General features: G+C 38.8%; 1 non-coding gene across 1 annotated transcript; it reads left to right on the forward strand.

The window, feature by feature from the left end:
* Positions 1–12,968: 12,968 nt before the first annotated feature.
* On the forward strand, positions 12,969–13,072 carry LOC112753587 (small nucleolar RNA R71). The gene has a single exon (XR_003177968.1). It is a non-coding gene; the product is annotated as a small nucleolar RNA R71 (small nucleolar RNA).
* Positions 13,073–13,829: the final 757 nt, after the last annotated feature.

Below are 13,829 nucleotides of genomic sequence, written 5' to 3' on the forward strand. Positions count from 1 at the left end.
GTATTCTTCTTCCCCTTATTCAGCATAAACACTGAAGCAATACTCATGGTGAGGGGGGAGAAGACAAAACCATATCACCTCAATCAAACCACCACAACTTCACACTTCGAGTTGCGATCGCCGCACTGTTTGTGGCCAGGGCGACCACCACGTCGAGCTCTACGAATCTATTGGAACAATTTCATAGGTAAGACTCACTCTCACTCCAGTTTCTCTACCCCTTGATTTTCAAAAATTATGAGTACATGTGTTGAGATTTTTGGCCCTTTTGTATTATAGGATCCGATTAGCTTAAGGAAAACGCTCACTCTTACTTAATTGGTACTTGGGTATGGTAAGGATCATTAACCCTAGTTAATTCTTTGATTTAGTGTGTTAGAAATTAAATTGGGTATGTATATGTGGCAATGTGAATTTAGGTGTATATATATGTACATATTAGAGCTTGAATTGTGGACATTGGTGCCTTGGTGAAAGCTTGAGTTGGTGTTAGAGCTGAATTTTTGGTGTTGGGGACTTGATTTTTCACCTAAGTGGGTTGCCTTGGATAATACATGGAAATTGGCCAAGGTATGGTTTAGGTTTCACATATTTAATATATAATGTTCAGTGAAAATTTAGGTTAGATGACCATAGGATAGGTTGAAATGCATGAAAATGTTCGATGCTTAGCACCCTTGATGATGATTATGATGTGAATGGAATGTATGTTGGATGATAGTTGTGTATATTGGTAATAGTATGTTAGTTGGTTAATTGGTGAGTTTGTGGTAAATGATAGGAAGATATGAATATAGTATGTTAGAGCTTGAGTAATTGGATATATGTTAATATTGTTGATGTAAAATGAGAAAACTAGATTGAAATTGTGTAAATATGAAGTATGATTAAAGGTGGTGTGATGTGAAGGATGTAGTGCTGTGTTGGTGTGTTGAGACATGTTATTGTGATAAATACAGTTTTAGAAATGTGGATATGAGTTTGGTTTCAAAGAAAATTTAGGTTTGAAGTCTTTTATGTAAAAAATCAATTTTTGGCTGAACTTCGGCGAGCCATAACTCGGACCCCAAATGTTTTCAAATTTATTTCATATGAAAATTGGGTCCGTGAGGTTTACGCCATTTGAAGAATGGATAAAAAATGTTTTAAAACGAAAAAGTTATGCGCATCGAAAGTTCGGAGGGCGAAACTGAAATTTCTGCAACATTCAGCATTTTGTTGATTCTGCACAGCTTGCGTACGCGATCACTGCACGCGACGCGACCAAACTCTTCGGGTTTGGCAGCTTGCATATGCGAGCAATGTGTTTACATACGGGAACAATGACTTTCAAGGGGTTGCGTACGCGACCACCTGCACGCGATGCGACCAACCCTTTCGGGTTGGGCTTCTCGCGTACGCGAGCAAGGTGCTTGCGTACGCGAGCATGGATTTTCGCACGCTCACGCGTACGCGTGGCCCCTGTTTCAGCAAAAATGGATTTTGTGTTTTTAAGTCAAATTTCAAACTTCTAAATCTCTATTTTCATTCTTTTAGCCCCAAATCATAGTAGTAACTCTACTAATAAGATGGAGTTAGGAGATGGAGGTGACTTGGAGGTGAGGTATGGTTGGAAAGTTGATGAATTATATAAGGAAACATGAATGTTTAGAGTGCATGTGGTGCTATGATGTTAATGATATGATTATGTGCTGATTATAAATAATTATGAATATTTATTGGCTTATGCACTCAATTATCTGAGACACGAGTTTCTTTGGTAAAGTATCGTGGCTTGCCACCACGTGTTCTAAGTTGAGACTCGATACTCTGTTGATCCTACGTCATAAGATGTGACTGGGCACTTATAAATTCACGAGAAGGTTGACCCCATTGAGTAAAGTTTTATATATCTATGATTTATGAATTAAAAGAGAAAAAGCTTTGCATTGACTCATGGGGATGCGCGACAGGGGACAGCCAGGGTTTAGCAGCTGGACTTGCAGATGAGCCTCATCAGCCATAGGACATGCATACATCATGTGCATATTGTTTGCTTTGCTTGTTGTGCATTAATTGAGAATACCTAATTGATTATATTATACTAACTGTTATATTTGCTATTTGTATACTACTTGTTTTCTACCCGTGCTTAACTTTGTCTGTTTTTCTGTCTATGCAAATTCACCAGAGATGGAGGAACGGAAGAAAGGTGAAAAGACTTAGTGTTAAGGTTAAGTTTAAGCTAGGCTTAGATATCCTTAGAAGACCACCCGTTAATGTTTCTGTTTAGTACTTTAAACTTTATAATCTGAGTGTCGGCATTCTAGGATTGCCTCTGGCATTTCCAAGACCTTATATCTTATGTGCGTGGCACCTTTACCATGCTGAGAACCTCCAGTTCTCATCCCATACTATGTTATTTTTCAGATGCAGGTCAAGAGGCATCTTGGTAGACATCTGGAGCTTCTGCAGCGAAGTGGTTTCATTTTGGGCCTTACTTTTGATATATATATATATATACTCTCCTCATGTGTTTATAATTACTTTACTTTTGTACCTCTTAGAGGTTCTATGGAGAACTACGGTTTTAAAACATATATTTTGGGGTTATGGATTGCATATTTTGTATGTAAATATTCTCCGGCCAGCCTTAGTTTCGCAGGCTGAGTTAGGAGCTTATTATTTCGTATTCTTGACCCTCTATTCCTACTCTCTATTTATTATACTTATGAACTTTAGTATTTTTAGCACGCAAATAATCTACTTTCCTGAGCGTTGCTCTTTTTTTTATTTTACGGTTTTGTTTTATCTGTTTTTTAAGGCTCTTCATATACTGTATTCCTTTCAATATTATTATGTATATATTTTATTTTATTTTAGAGATCGTAATATCACACTACCTCTGTTTTACGGCTTAAGTGTAAAGTTTTATGTGGTAAAGTGTTACATACATCACCGTCAATTTCTACTGAACAAAAGTGATACCAATATGTAGAAGAAAAAAATACAAACACTTTATTCGAATTAGATTTTTTATTAGAATTACGGATCTTAAAAAAATCGTGGAAGAAAGCTTCACGGTTTCATGGTCTCACGTCTCACTCTCTCTCGGCTTCTCTTTCGCTTATTTTCTTTGTCTTTGGTTCGGCGAATGAAGAAGGAATATGTGATTAAAATGATGCAATTAATGAAAGGAGGCGTGTGTTATGATTTAAGGGCCGTGTGTGATACCGTGTGTGATAGTTATATTAATGTGTATGTGTTCGGTTATGATGATGAATAATTAGAGAAGATATTTATTTAGTGGGAGGATGATTTGTCAAAGCAAAGGTTAAGTGTCATGTATATATATATAAAACAAATCTTTCTTTTATTGCTCCATATGGTTCGGTTGTGGATGGTTTATAATCATAGAAGGAGATTTGCTTAATGAAAAGATTAGGTGTCATGGCTTGGTTAATCATGGGTTGGGTGTCGTGTTTCGGAGTTGCTGATTCAGTAGTTTAAGTTATAAATATTTTAAACAAATAATTATGAAAATTGAATATATTAAAACACAAGTAATAACATATATAGGGTTAAATATATATGAGTTACTAATATAAATGACATTAGTAACTTGAGAATGAAAGATATTTGACGAATCATCAGCAACTCTAAACTCACCAAAAAATATCGATAATTACTCATATCGACAAATATCGGACTTGATAATAATAATATTATTATTATCTAGGGTCTATTATAATTATAGCATGTAAAATAAATTAATAACATAATAATAAAATTATATTATCATTTATTTTACTTTGAAACTCGGAATCGATTCATCAAAATAAACCTAATTGCTGAGAAGAATATTTTTCGAAAAATATCGTGTTGGCATAAAAATTCGGGTTGTTACATTCTACCCTCCTAAAAGAAAAATTTGTCCTCAAAATTTTCTTTACCTGTAAACAAGTGCGGATAATCGGTCCTTATTTTATCTTCTAGTTCTCAGGTGTGTTATGTTTCCTCATCTCGTTCCCAAACTACTTTGACTAAAGAAACTGTTTTTCCTTGTAGATGTTTGTCGCTCGTGACTACTTTTTAAACCGGTTTGGCAAGATGTGTTAAGTTGATTTGAAATTGCACTGTTTTCGGTTGCAGAACGTAGCTTTCGTCGGGATTATACCTCTTTAGTTGCGAGATATGAAAGACATTATGAAGATTTGACAAAGAAAGGGGAAGAGCTATCTGATAAACTATTGGACCGACTCTTTTGAGTATCTGAAAAGGTCTTATATATCGAGGGTTAATTTTTTTTTTTTGGGTTCTAGGAGCTCGACCTATTCCTACGGCAGGGGTTAATTTCAGAAAAATATGATCATTCTCATTAAACTCTAAAGGTTTACTTCTATTATCGGTATAGCTCTTCTGTCGGCTTTGCGTTGGTTGAATCCTCCCATGGATCTTCTTAATCTGCTCAGTTGTTTCTGTACCAAGTCTGGTCCCACTATACTAGTTTTCCCTCCGTCATACCAACTTAATGGTGATTGACACCTTCGTCCGTAAAGAGCTTAATATGGCACCATTCTAATGCTTTGTTGAAAGATGTTGTTGTAGACAAACTCAATCAAAGGCAGATACTTGTCCTAGTTTTCTTGATGATTCATCAAGCAAGATCTCAACATATCTTTCAAGATTTGGATTATCTGCTCTAACTGTCCATCTATTTCAGAATGATACGTTGTACTTATGTGCAGCTCTGTTCCAAATACTTCCTGAAGTGCTCCCCATGGTGACACACTTGGACGAATAAAACTTCTCCTCAAGTAGCTCATGTAATTGCTTTTTTAGTTCTGCTAGTTTTAATGGTGACATCTGATAAGGTGCCATCGAGATCGGTTCAACTTCAGGTATCAAATGAATGCCCAACTTTATGTTTTGCTAAGGAAGAAACTCTGGTACGTCTTCAAGAAAAATGTCAGGAAGTTCCTTCACTATTCGGATCCATTCCAAATTTAGTTTTCTGCCACTTCAGCTAGCCAATAACAGAACATACCCCTCACACTCACTCCCGCTATAAATAACTCTCACATAATTTAAGTAAAAAGAACGGGATGACACAGGTCTAGTATGCAAATTATTAGACAAAATAATAGCAATTTTCTCAAAACAGTCAAGAAAACATGGTTCTATTGCCTATATCAAACTCTACTTGTTGGCACACTAGGCTAGTCAGAACATTTTGGGATGTAAGTGTATGAACAAGAAAATCAAAATTCAACTTTGAGAAATCTAATCCTAACTCATGCACAACAGATAAAGAAATAAAAGAATGTGATGCACTAGAATCATAAAGTGTAGTTAGGAAACGAGTCTTGACACAACACTGATCTTGGGTCAAGGAGTCCGAATACGAGCATCTTTAGCAATCATTGTAAAAACTCTTCCTGGCTATTGCGGTCTAGCTACTCCTTGTACCGACTTCTTCGGACAATTACTCACTATATGTCTCGGTTCACCGTAGTTGTAGCAGACTTTCATTCCAAAATAACAAGGCCTACCACTGTGATCCCTTCAACACTGCTTACATGTCGGGCCTTCGTGAATCTATTGAGGTTGCTTACCAGTATTATGTCTTGGCCTGTTTTCATTCCCAATAGTAGAGCACATAGAAAAGTTTTTAACTTGTTGATTTCCTCGCATAGGTACTCCTGGTGCCTTAAAATTAACCTTTCGTTGTACCGCATGTCTATAGAAATTATTAAAGTTTCTTGGTGGTAAGCTCGGATGACTCATCCTTGATGCTGCCATCTTATTTTCACAAACTCTTCCATCAGTTGACTCTTATTGACAAGCTCCGCAAAATTTCGTATTTCCAGTGGTACTAACGAATGCATTAACTCATTGCGAAGTCCTCCTTCGTACTTCAAACATTTCCATTCTTTAAAATAATATGGATTTCCCTAACAGATCTTAGAGAGTCGGAACAAATCCTCAAATTTTCAGGTATATTCTGCTACTAACATATTCCCTTGTTTCAATTGCATCAATTCCATCTCTTTAGCATCACGAACGGATCTAGGAAAATACTTTTTATAAAATTTCTCCTCAAAAGTATCCCCGACAATCTCTTCCGCCTCCTGTCTTGACAAGTGTTGCACTCTATGCTACCAGTGTTCAACTTCTCCCTCCAGCATATAGGTTGCAAATTTCACATGTTGTCCTTCTGGCACATGTTGCGCTCGCAGTGGCTTTTCGATACCACAAAACCAGTTATCAAATTCAGTAGCCACCAGCGTTTCTCTAAACTTTGGCGCATTTACTTTCAAAAAAGTTGCCAGCGTCATAGGGTTATCATGATTTTCAACGCCTTCATTACCATTACAGTCTCCGCTGTATTCACCATTACGTTTCTGGTACGTAAAATCGTGATTATTCGTTCCCTGGCTATAGTGCCAAAAACTTGGTGTGGGAAAACGTGATCTCAAGACTTCTTCACAATTTCGTGTAACTGACCAGCAAGTGTACTAGGTCGTCCAAGTAATAAACCTTACGTGAGTAAGGTCGATCCCACAGAGATTGTCGGCTTGAAGCAAGCTATGGTCATCCTTGTAAATCTCAGTCAGGCGGATTCAAGGGGTTATAAGGTTTTAATAATTAAAATATAAATAAAAAAATAAGATAGAGATACTTATGTAATTCATTGGTGGAAATTTTAGATAAGCGTCTGGAGATGCTTTGTTGCTTCTGAACTTCTGCTTTCCTATTACCTTCTTCCAACCATGCGTTACCTCGTTCCATGGCAAGCTGTATGATCCTCTCGGATGAAAACAAATCCATATGCGTTGTCACCACACGGCTAATCATCTGTCGGTTCCCGCTAGCGTCGGAATAGGACCATTGTCCTTTTGCACACTGTCACTGCGCCCAACATTCGCAAGTTTGAAGCTCGTCACAGTCATCCCTTCCCAGATCCTACTCGGAATACCACAGACAAGGTTTAGACTTTCCAGATCTCAGGAATGCTGCCAATGGTTCTAGCCTATACCACGAAGATTCTAATCTCAGATTCAGATGCTCTGTTGTTAGGAGAGACAATTTGGATCGTTGATTGTGAACCCAAGAGAATATACTCTGGCTGTCGTCCAATGACTACGTTGACCATCATGTAGACCGCTTTGTGGTTGTCAGGCACGCGATTTTGGCTAAGCGAGTAATAAAGATTTGGGTGATTGTCACAGGTCACCCCTTTATTCTGACTTAACTGAATTAAGTACGAGAGTATATCTTGGAGAAGAAGTAGGCGTGAATTGAAGGAAAAACAATAGTAATTGCATTAATTCATGAAGAACAATAGAGCTCCACACCTTAATCTATGGGGTGTAGAAACTCCACCGTAGAAAATACATAAGTGAAAAAGGTCTAGGCATGGCCGTGAGGCCAGCCTCTCCAAACGTAAAATATGGCAAAAAGCTTAACAAAAGATATAAAATAAATCTCTAAAAGTAGTTTTTATACTAGACTAGTGGCCTAGGGTTACAGAAAATGAGTAACTAAGTGCAAATAGTGCAGAAATCTACTTCCGGGGCCCACTTGGTATGTGTTTGGGCTGAGCATTGATGTTTTCACGTGCATAGGCTGTTTCTGGAGTTAAACGCCAACTTTGGTGCCAGTTTGGGCATTTAACTCCAATTCTGGTGCCAGTTTTACGCCAACATGTTTTAGGCTGACTTTGAACGCCAGTTTGGGCCATCAAATCTCGGGCAAAGTATGGACTATTATATATTTCTGAAAAGTCAGGATGTCTACTTTCCAACGCAATTGAGAGCGCGCAAATTGGGCTTCTGTAGCTCCAGAAAATCCACTTCAAGTGCAGGGAGGTCAGAATCCAACAGCATCTGCAGTCCTTTTTCAGCCTCTAAATCAGATTTTTGCTCAGGTCCCTCAATTTCAGCCAGAAAATACCTGAAATCACAGAAAAATACACAAACTCATAGTAAAGTCCAGAAATATAATTTTTAAATAAAAACTAATAAAAATATAATAAAAAGTAATTAAAACATACTAAAAACTATGTAAAAACAATGCCAAAAAGGATATAAATTATCCGCTCATCACAACACCAAACTTAAATTGTTGCTTGTCCCCAAGCAACTGAAAACAAAATAGGATAAAAAGAAGAGAATATACAATGAATTCTAAACTTATCAATGAAGATTAGCTTCAATTAGATGAGCGGGACTTGTAGCCTTTTTACTTCTAAACAGTTTTGGCATCTCACTTTATCCTTTGAAGTTCAGAATGATTGGCATCTATAGGAACTTAGAATTTTTAGATAGTATTATTGATTCTCCTATTTCAGTATGTTGATTCTTGAACACAGTTACTTTTATGAGTCTTGGCCGTGACCCTAAGCATTTTATTTTCCAGTATTACCACCGGATACATAAATGCCACAGACACATAACTGGGTGAACCTTTTCAGATTGTGACTCAGCTTTGCTAGAGTCCCCAGTTAGAGGTGCCCAGAGCTCTTAAGCACACTCTTTTTGCTTTGGACCACGACTTTAACCGCTCAGTATCAAGCTTTTCACTTGACACCTTCACGCCACAAGCACATGGTTAGGGACAGCTTGGTTTAGCCGCTTAGGCCAGGATTTTATTTCTGTGGGCCCTCCTATCCATTAATGCTCAAAGCCTTGGATCCTTTTTACCCTTGCCTTTTGGTTTAAAGGGCTATTGGCTTTTTCTGCTTGCTTTTTCTTTTTCTTTCATTTTTTTTCGCATGCTTTATATTCACTGCTTTTTCTTGCTTCAAGAATCAATTTTATAATTTTTCAGATTATCAATAACATTTCTCTTTTTTCATTATTCTTTCAAGAGCCAACAATTTTAACATTCATAAACAACAAATTCAAAAATATGCACTGTTCAAGCATTCATTCAGAAAACAAAAGGTATTGCCACCACATCAAAATAATTAAACTAATTTCAAGATAGAATTCGAAATCATGCATTTCTAGTTCTTTTACAATTAAAACATTTTTCATTTAAGAAAGGTGATGGATTCATAGGACATTCATAGATTTAAGACATAGATACTAGACACTAATGATCATGTAATAAAGACACAAACATAGACAAAACATAAAACATAATTTTTGAAAAAACAGAAAAATTAGAACAAGGAAATTAAAGAACGGGTCCACCTTAGTAATGGCGGCTAGTTCTTCCTCTTGATGATCTTATGGAGTGCTTGAGCTCCTCTATATCTCTTCCTTGCCTTTGTTGCTCTTCCCTCATGGCTCTTTGGTCCTCTCTGATTTCATTGAAGATAATGGAGTGCTCTTGGTGATCCAACCTTAGTTGCCCCATATTGGAACTCAATTCTCCTAGGGAGGTGTTGATTTGCTCCCAATAGTTTTGTAGAGGAAAATGCATCTCCTGAGGCATCTCAGGGATTTCATGATGAGGAATTTTCTCATGCTCTTGTTGAGGTCCATGAGTGGGCTCTCTTGTTTGCTATATCCTTTTTTTAGTGATGGGCTTGTCCTCTTCAATGAGGGTATCTTCCTCTATGACAACTCTAGCTGAATTGCATAGGTGAAAAATGAGATGAGGGAAGGCTAACCTTGCCAAAGTGGAGGGCTTGTCCGCCACTTTGTAGAGTTCTAAAGATATGATCTCATGAACTTCTACTTCCTCTCCATTCATGATACTATGGATCATGATAGCCCGGTCTATTATGACTTCAGACCGGTTGCTAGTAGGAATGATAGAGCGTTGGATGAACTCCAACCATCCCCTAGCCACGAGTTTGAGGTCAAGCCTTCTTAGTTGAACCGGCTTGCCTCTTGAGTCTCTCTTCCATTGAACGCCTTCCACACAAATGTCCCTAAGGACTTGGTCCAACCTTTGATCAAAATTGACCCTTCTAGTGAAAGAATGAGGATCTCCTTGCATCATTGGCAAGTTGAATGCCAACCTCACATTTTTCGGACTAAAATCCAAGTAGTTCCCCCGAACCATTATGAGCCAATTCTTTGGGTTCGGGTTCACACTTTGATCATGGTTCTTAGTGATCCATGCATTGGCATAGAACTCTTGAACCATTAAGATCCCGACTTGTCGAATGGGATTGGTGAGGATTTCCCAACCTCTTCTTCGAACTTCGTGTCAGATCTCCGGATATTCACTCTTTTTGAGCTTGAAGGGGACCTCGGGGATCACCTTTTTCTTGGCCACAACTTCATAGAAGTGGTCTTGATGGACCTTTGAGATGAATCTCTCCATCTCCCATGACTCGGAGGTGGAAGCAATTGCCTTCTCTTTCCTCTTTCTAGAGGTTTCTCCGGCCTTAGGTGCCATTAATGGTTATAGAAAAACAAAAAGCTTTAGCTTTTCCCACACCAAACTTAGAAGGTTTGCTCGTCCTCGAGCAAAAGAAGAAAGAAAGGAGTAGAAGAAGAAGAAATGAAGGAGATGGAGGTGAGGAGATGGTTCGGCCAAGGGTGTGTATGGTGTATGAGGTGTGAAATTGAAGGTGGTAAGGAGGGGTATTTATAGGATAAGTGAGAGAGGGTATTCGGCCATGTGTGGGTGGGTTTGGAAGGGAAATGGTTTGAATTTGAATGGTGAGGTAGGTGGGGTTTAATGATGATGGATGGATGGATGGTGAAGTGGTTGTGGTGAAGAGGGTAGGATTTGATAGGTGAGGGGTGTTTGGGGAAGAGTTATTGATGGGATTGGTCAAGGGTATTTAGGGAAGAGTGTTATGAAAAGGTGTGAAGAGGAGAGAAGAAGAAGTGGGGTAGGTGAGGATCCTGTGGGATCCAAAGATCCTGAGGTGTCAAAAAATTTGAGTCCCTGCACCATTCTGGTGTTCAAACGCCCATTTTGTGCCAATTCTGGCGTTTAACGCCAGCTCTGCTACCTTTCCTGGCGTTAAACGCCACTCTGCTGCCCATTTCTGGCGTTAAACGCCAGCCGGATGCCCATTTATGGCGTTTAACGCCAGCCAGATGCCAGATAGTCCTTTCTGGTGTTAAACGCCCAAAGTGCTGCCTATTCTGGCGTTTAACGCCCAGAATGCCGCCAGGCTGGGCGTTAAACGCCCATTCTGCTATCTTTACTGGCATTTAAATGCCAGTAAGCCTGTCCTCCAGGGTGTGTTATTTTTAATGCTGTTTTTCATTTTGTTTTTTATTTTTCAGTTGTTTTTGTGACTTTACATTATCATCAACCTAAAGAAAATATAAAATAACAATGGAAAATAAAATAAATATAATTAAATAAAATTAGGTTGTCTCCCAACAAGCGTTTCTTTAATGTTAATAGCTTGACAGTGAGCTCTTAGAGAGCTTCACAGAGACTCAGAGCTTAATGGTGGCCTCCCAATACCAAACTTAGAAGTTGAGTGTGGGGGCTCTGTTTGACTCTGTACTGAGAGAAACTTTTCATGCTTCCTCTCCATGGTTACAGAAGAAGATCCTTGAGCCTTAAACACAAGGTAGTCCTCATTCAATTGAAGGACTAGCTCTCCTCTGTCCACATCAATCACAACTCTTGCTGTGGCTAGGAAGGGTCTTCCAAGGATAATGGATTCATCCTCTTCCTTCCCAGTATCTAGGATTATGAAATTAGCAGGGATGTACAGGCCTTCAACCTTCACCAAGACATCCTCTACAAGTCCATAATCCTGTTTTCTTGAATTGTCTGCCATCTCTAGTGAGATTCTTGCAACTTGCACCTCAAAGATCCCTAGTTTCTCCATTACAGAGAGGGGCATGAGGTTTATCCCTGACCCCAGGTCACACAGAGCCTTCTCAAAGGTTATGGTGCCTATGGTACAAGGTATTAAGAACTTTCCAAGATCCTGTTTCTTCTGAGGTAATTTCAGTTGAACCAGATCATTTAGTTCATTGATGAGCAATGGGGGTTCATCCTCCCAAGTCTCATTACCAAATAACTTGGCATTCAGTTTCATGATTGCTCTTAGATATTGAGCAACTTGCTTTTCAGCAATATCTTCATCCTTTTCAGAGGAAGAATACTCATCAGAGCTCATGAATGGCAACTGTAAGTTTAGTGGAATCTCTATGGTCTCTACATGAGCCGCAGATTCCTTTGGTTCCTCAATAGGGAACTCCTTGGAGGCTAGTGGACGTCCATTGAGGTCTTCCCCATTGAAAATCATTGCCTTTTCTTCCTCTCCAGGTTCGGCCATGTGGGACGTGTTTATGGCCTTGCACTCTCTTTTTGGATTCTCTTCTGTATTGCTTGGGAGAGTACTAGGAGGGAGTTCAGTAACTCTTTTACTCAGCTGACCCACTTGTGCCTCCAAATTTCTAATGGAGGACCTTGCTTCAGTCATAAAACTAAGAGTGGTCTTAGATAGATCAGAGACTACAGTTGCTAAGTCAGAGTGGCTCTGCTTAGAATTCTCTGTCTGTTGCTGAGAAGATGATGAAAAAGGTTTGCTATTGCCAAACCTATTTCTTCCACCATTATTATTATTGAAGCCTTGATTAGGCTTCTGTTGATCCTTCCATGAGAGATTAGGATGATTCTTCTATGAAGGATTGTAGGTGTTTCCATAGGATTTCCCCATGTAATTCACCTCTGCCATTGCAGGATTCTCAGGGTCATAGGCTTCTTCTTCAGAGGAAGCCTCCTTCGTACTGGCTGATGCAGCTTGCATTTCAAACAGACTCTGAGAAATCATATTGACTTGCTGAGTCAATATTTTATTCTGAGCCAATATTGCATTCAGAGTATCAATCTCAAGAACTCCTTTCTTCTGAGTTGTCCCATTATTCACAGGATTCCTTTCAGAAGTGTACATGAACTGGTTATTTGCAACCATTTTAATGAGTTCCTGGGCTTCTGCAGGCGTCTTCTTCAGATGAAGAGATCCTCCAACAGAGTGGTCCAATGACATCTTGGACAATTCAGACAGACCATCATAGAATATACATATGATGCTCCATTCTGAAAACATGTCAGAAGGACACCTTCTGATCAATTGCTTGTATCTTTCCCAAGCTTCATAGAGGGATTCACCTTTCTTCTGTCTGAAGGTTTGAACTTCCACTCTAAGCTTACTCAATTTTTGAGGTGGAAAGAACTTGGCCAAAAAAGTATTGACCAGCTTTTTCCAAGAGTTCAGGCTATCTTTAGGTTGTGAGTCCAACCATGTCCTAGCTCTGTCTCTTACAGCAAAGGGAAAAAACATAAGTCTGTAGACCTCAGGATTAACCCCATTGGTCTTAACAGTATCACAGATTTGCAAGAATTCAGCTAAGAACTGATGAGGATCTTCCAATAGAAGTCAATGAAACTTGCAATTCTGCTGCATCAGAGAAACTAATTGAGGCTTAAGCTCAAAGTTGTTTGCTCCAATTGCAGGAATTGAGATGCTCCTTCCACAGAAGTCAGAAGAGGGTGCAATAAAGTCACCAAGCATCTTCCTTGCATCTCCACCATTGTTATTGGGTTCGGCCATCTCTTCTTCTTTTTCGAAAAAATCTGTCAGGTCCTCTCGAGAGTGTTGTGCTTTAGCTTCTCTTAGTTTCCTCTTTAGAGTCCTTTCAGGTTCCGGATCAGCTTCAACAAGAATGTTCTTATCCTTACTCCTGCTCATATGATAAAAAAGAGAACAGAAAAGAATAGGAATCCTCTATGTCACAGTATAGAGATTCCTTTATGTGAGTAGAAGAATAGAAGAGTAGAATGAAGAAGGGAGAAGATGAAGAATTCGAACACAGAGAGGGAGAGAGGGTTCGAATTATAAGAAAAAGAGAAGTGTTAGTAGATAAATAAATAAATAGAAAGAGATGAGAGAGAGACAGAATTCGAAT

The sequence above is a fragment of the Arachis hypogaea genome, chromosome 15, assembly GCF_003086295.3.
Source record: "Arachis hypogaea cultivar Tifrunner chromosome 15, arahy.Tifrunner.gnm2.J5K5, whole genome shotgun sequence".
Lineage (NCBI taxonomy): Eukaryota > Viridiplantae > Streptophyta > Magnoliopsida > Fabales > Fabaceae > Arachis > Arachis hypogaea.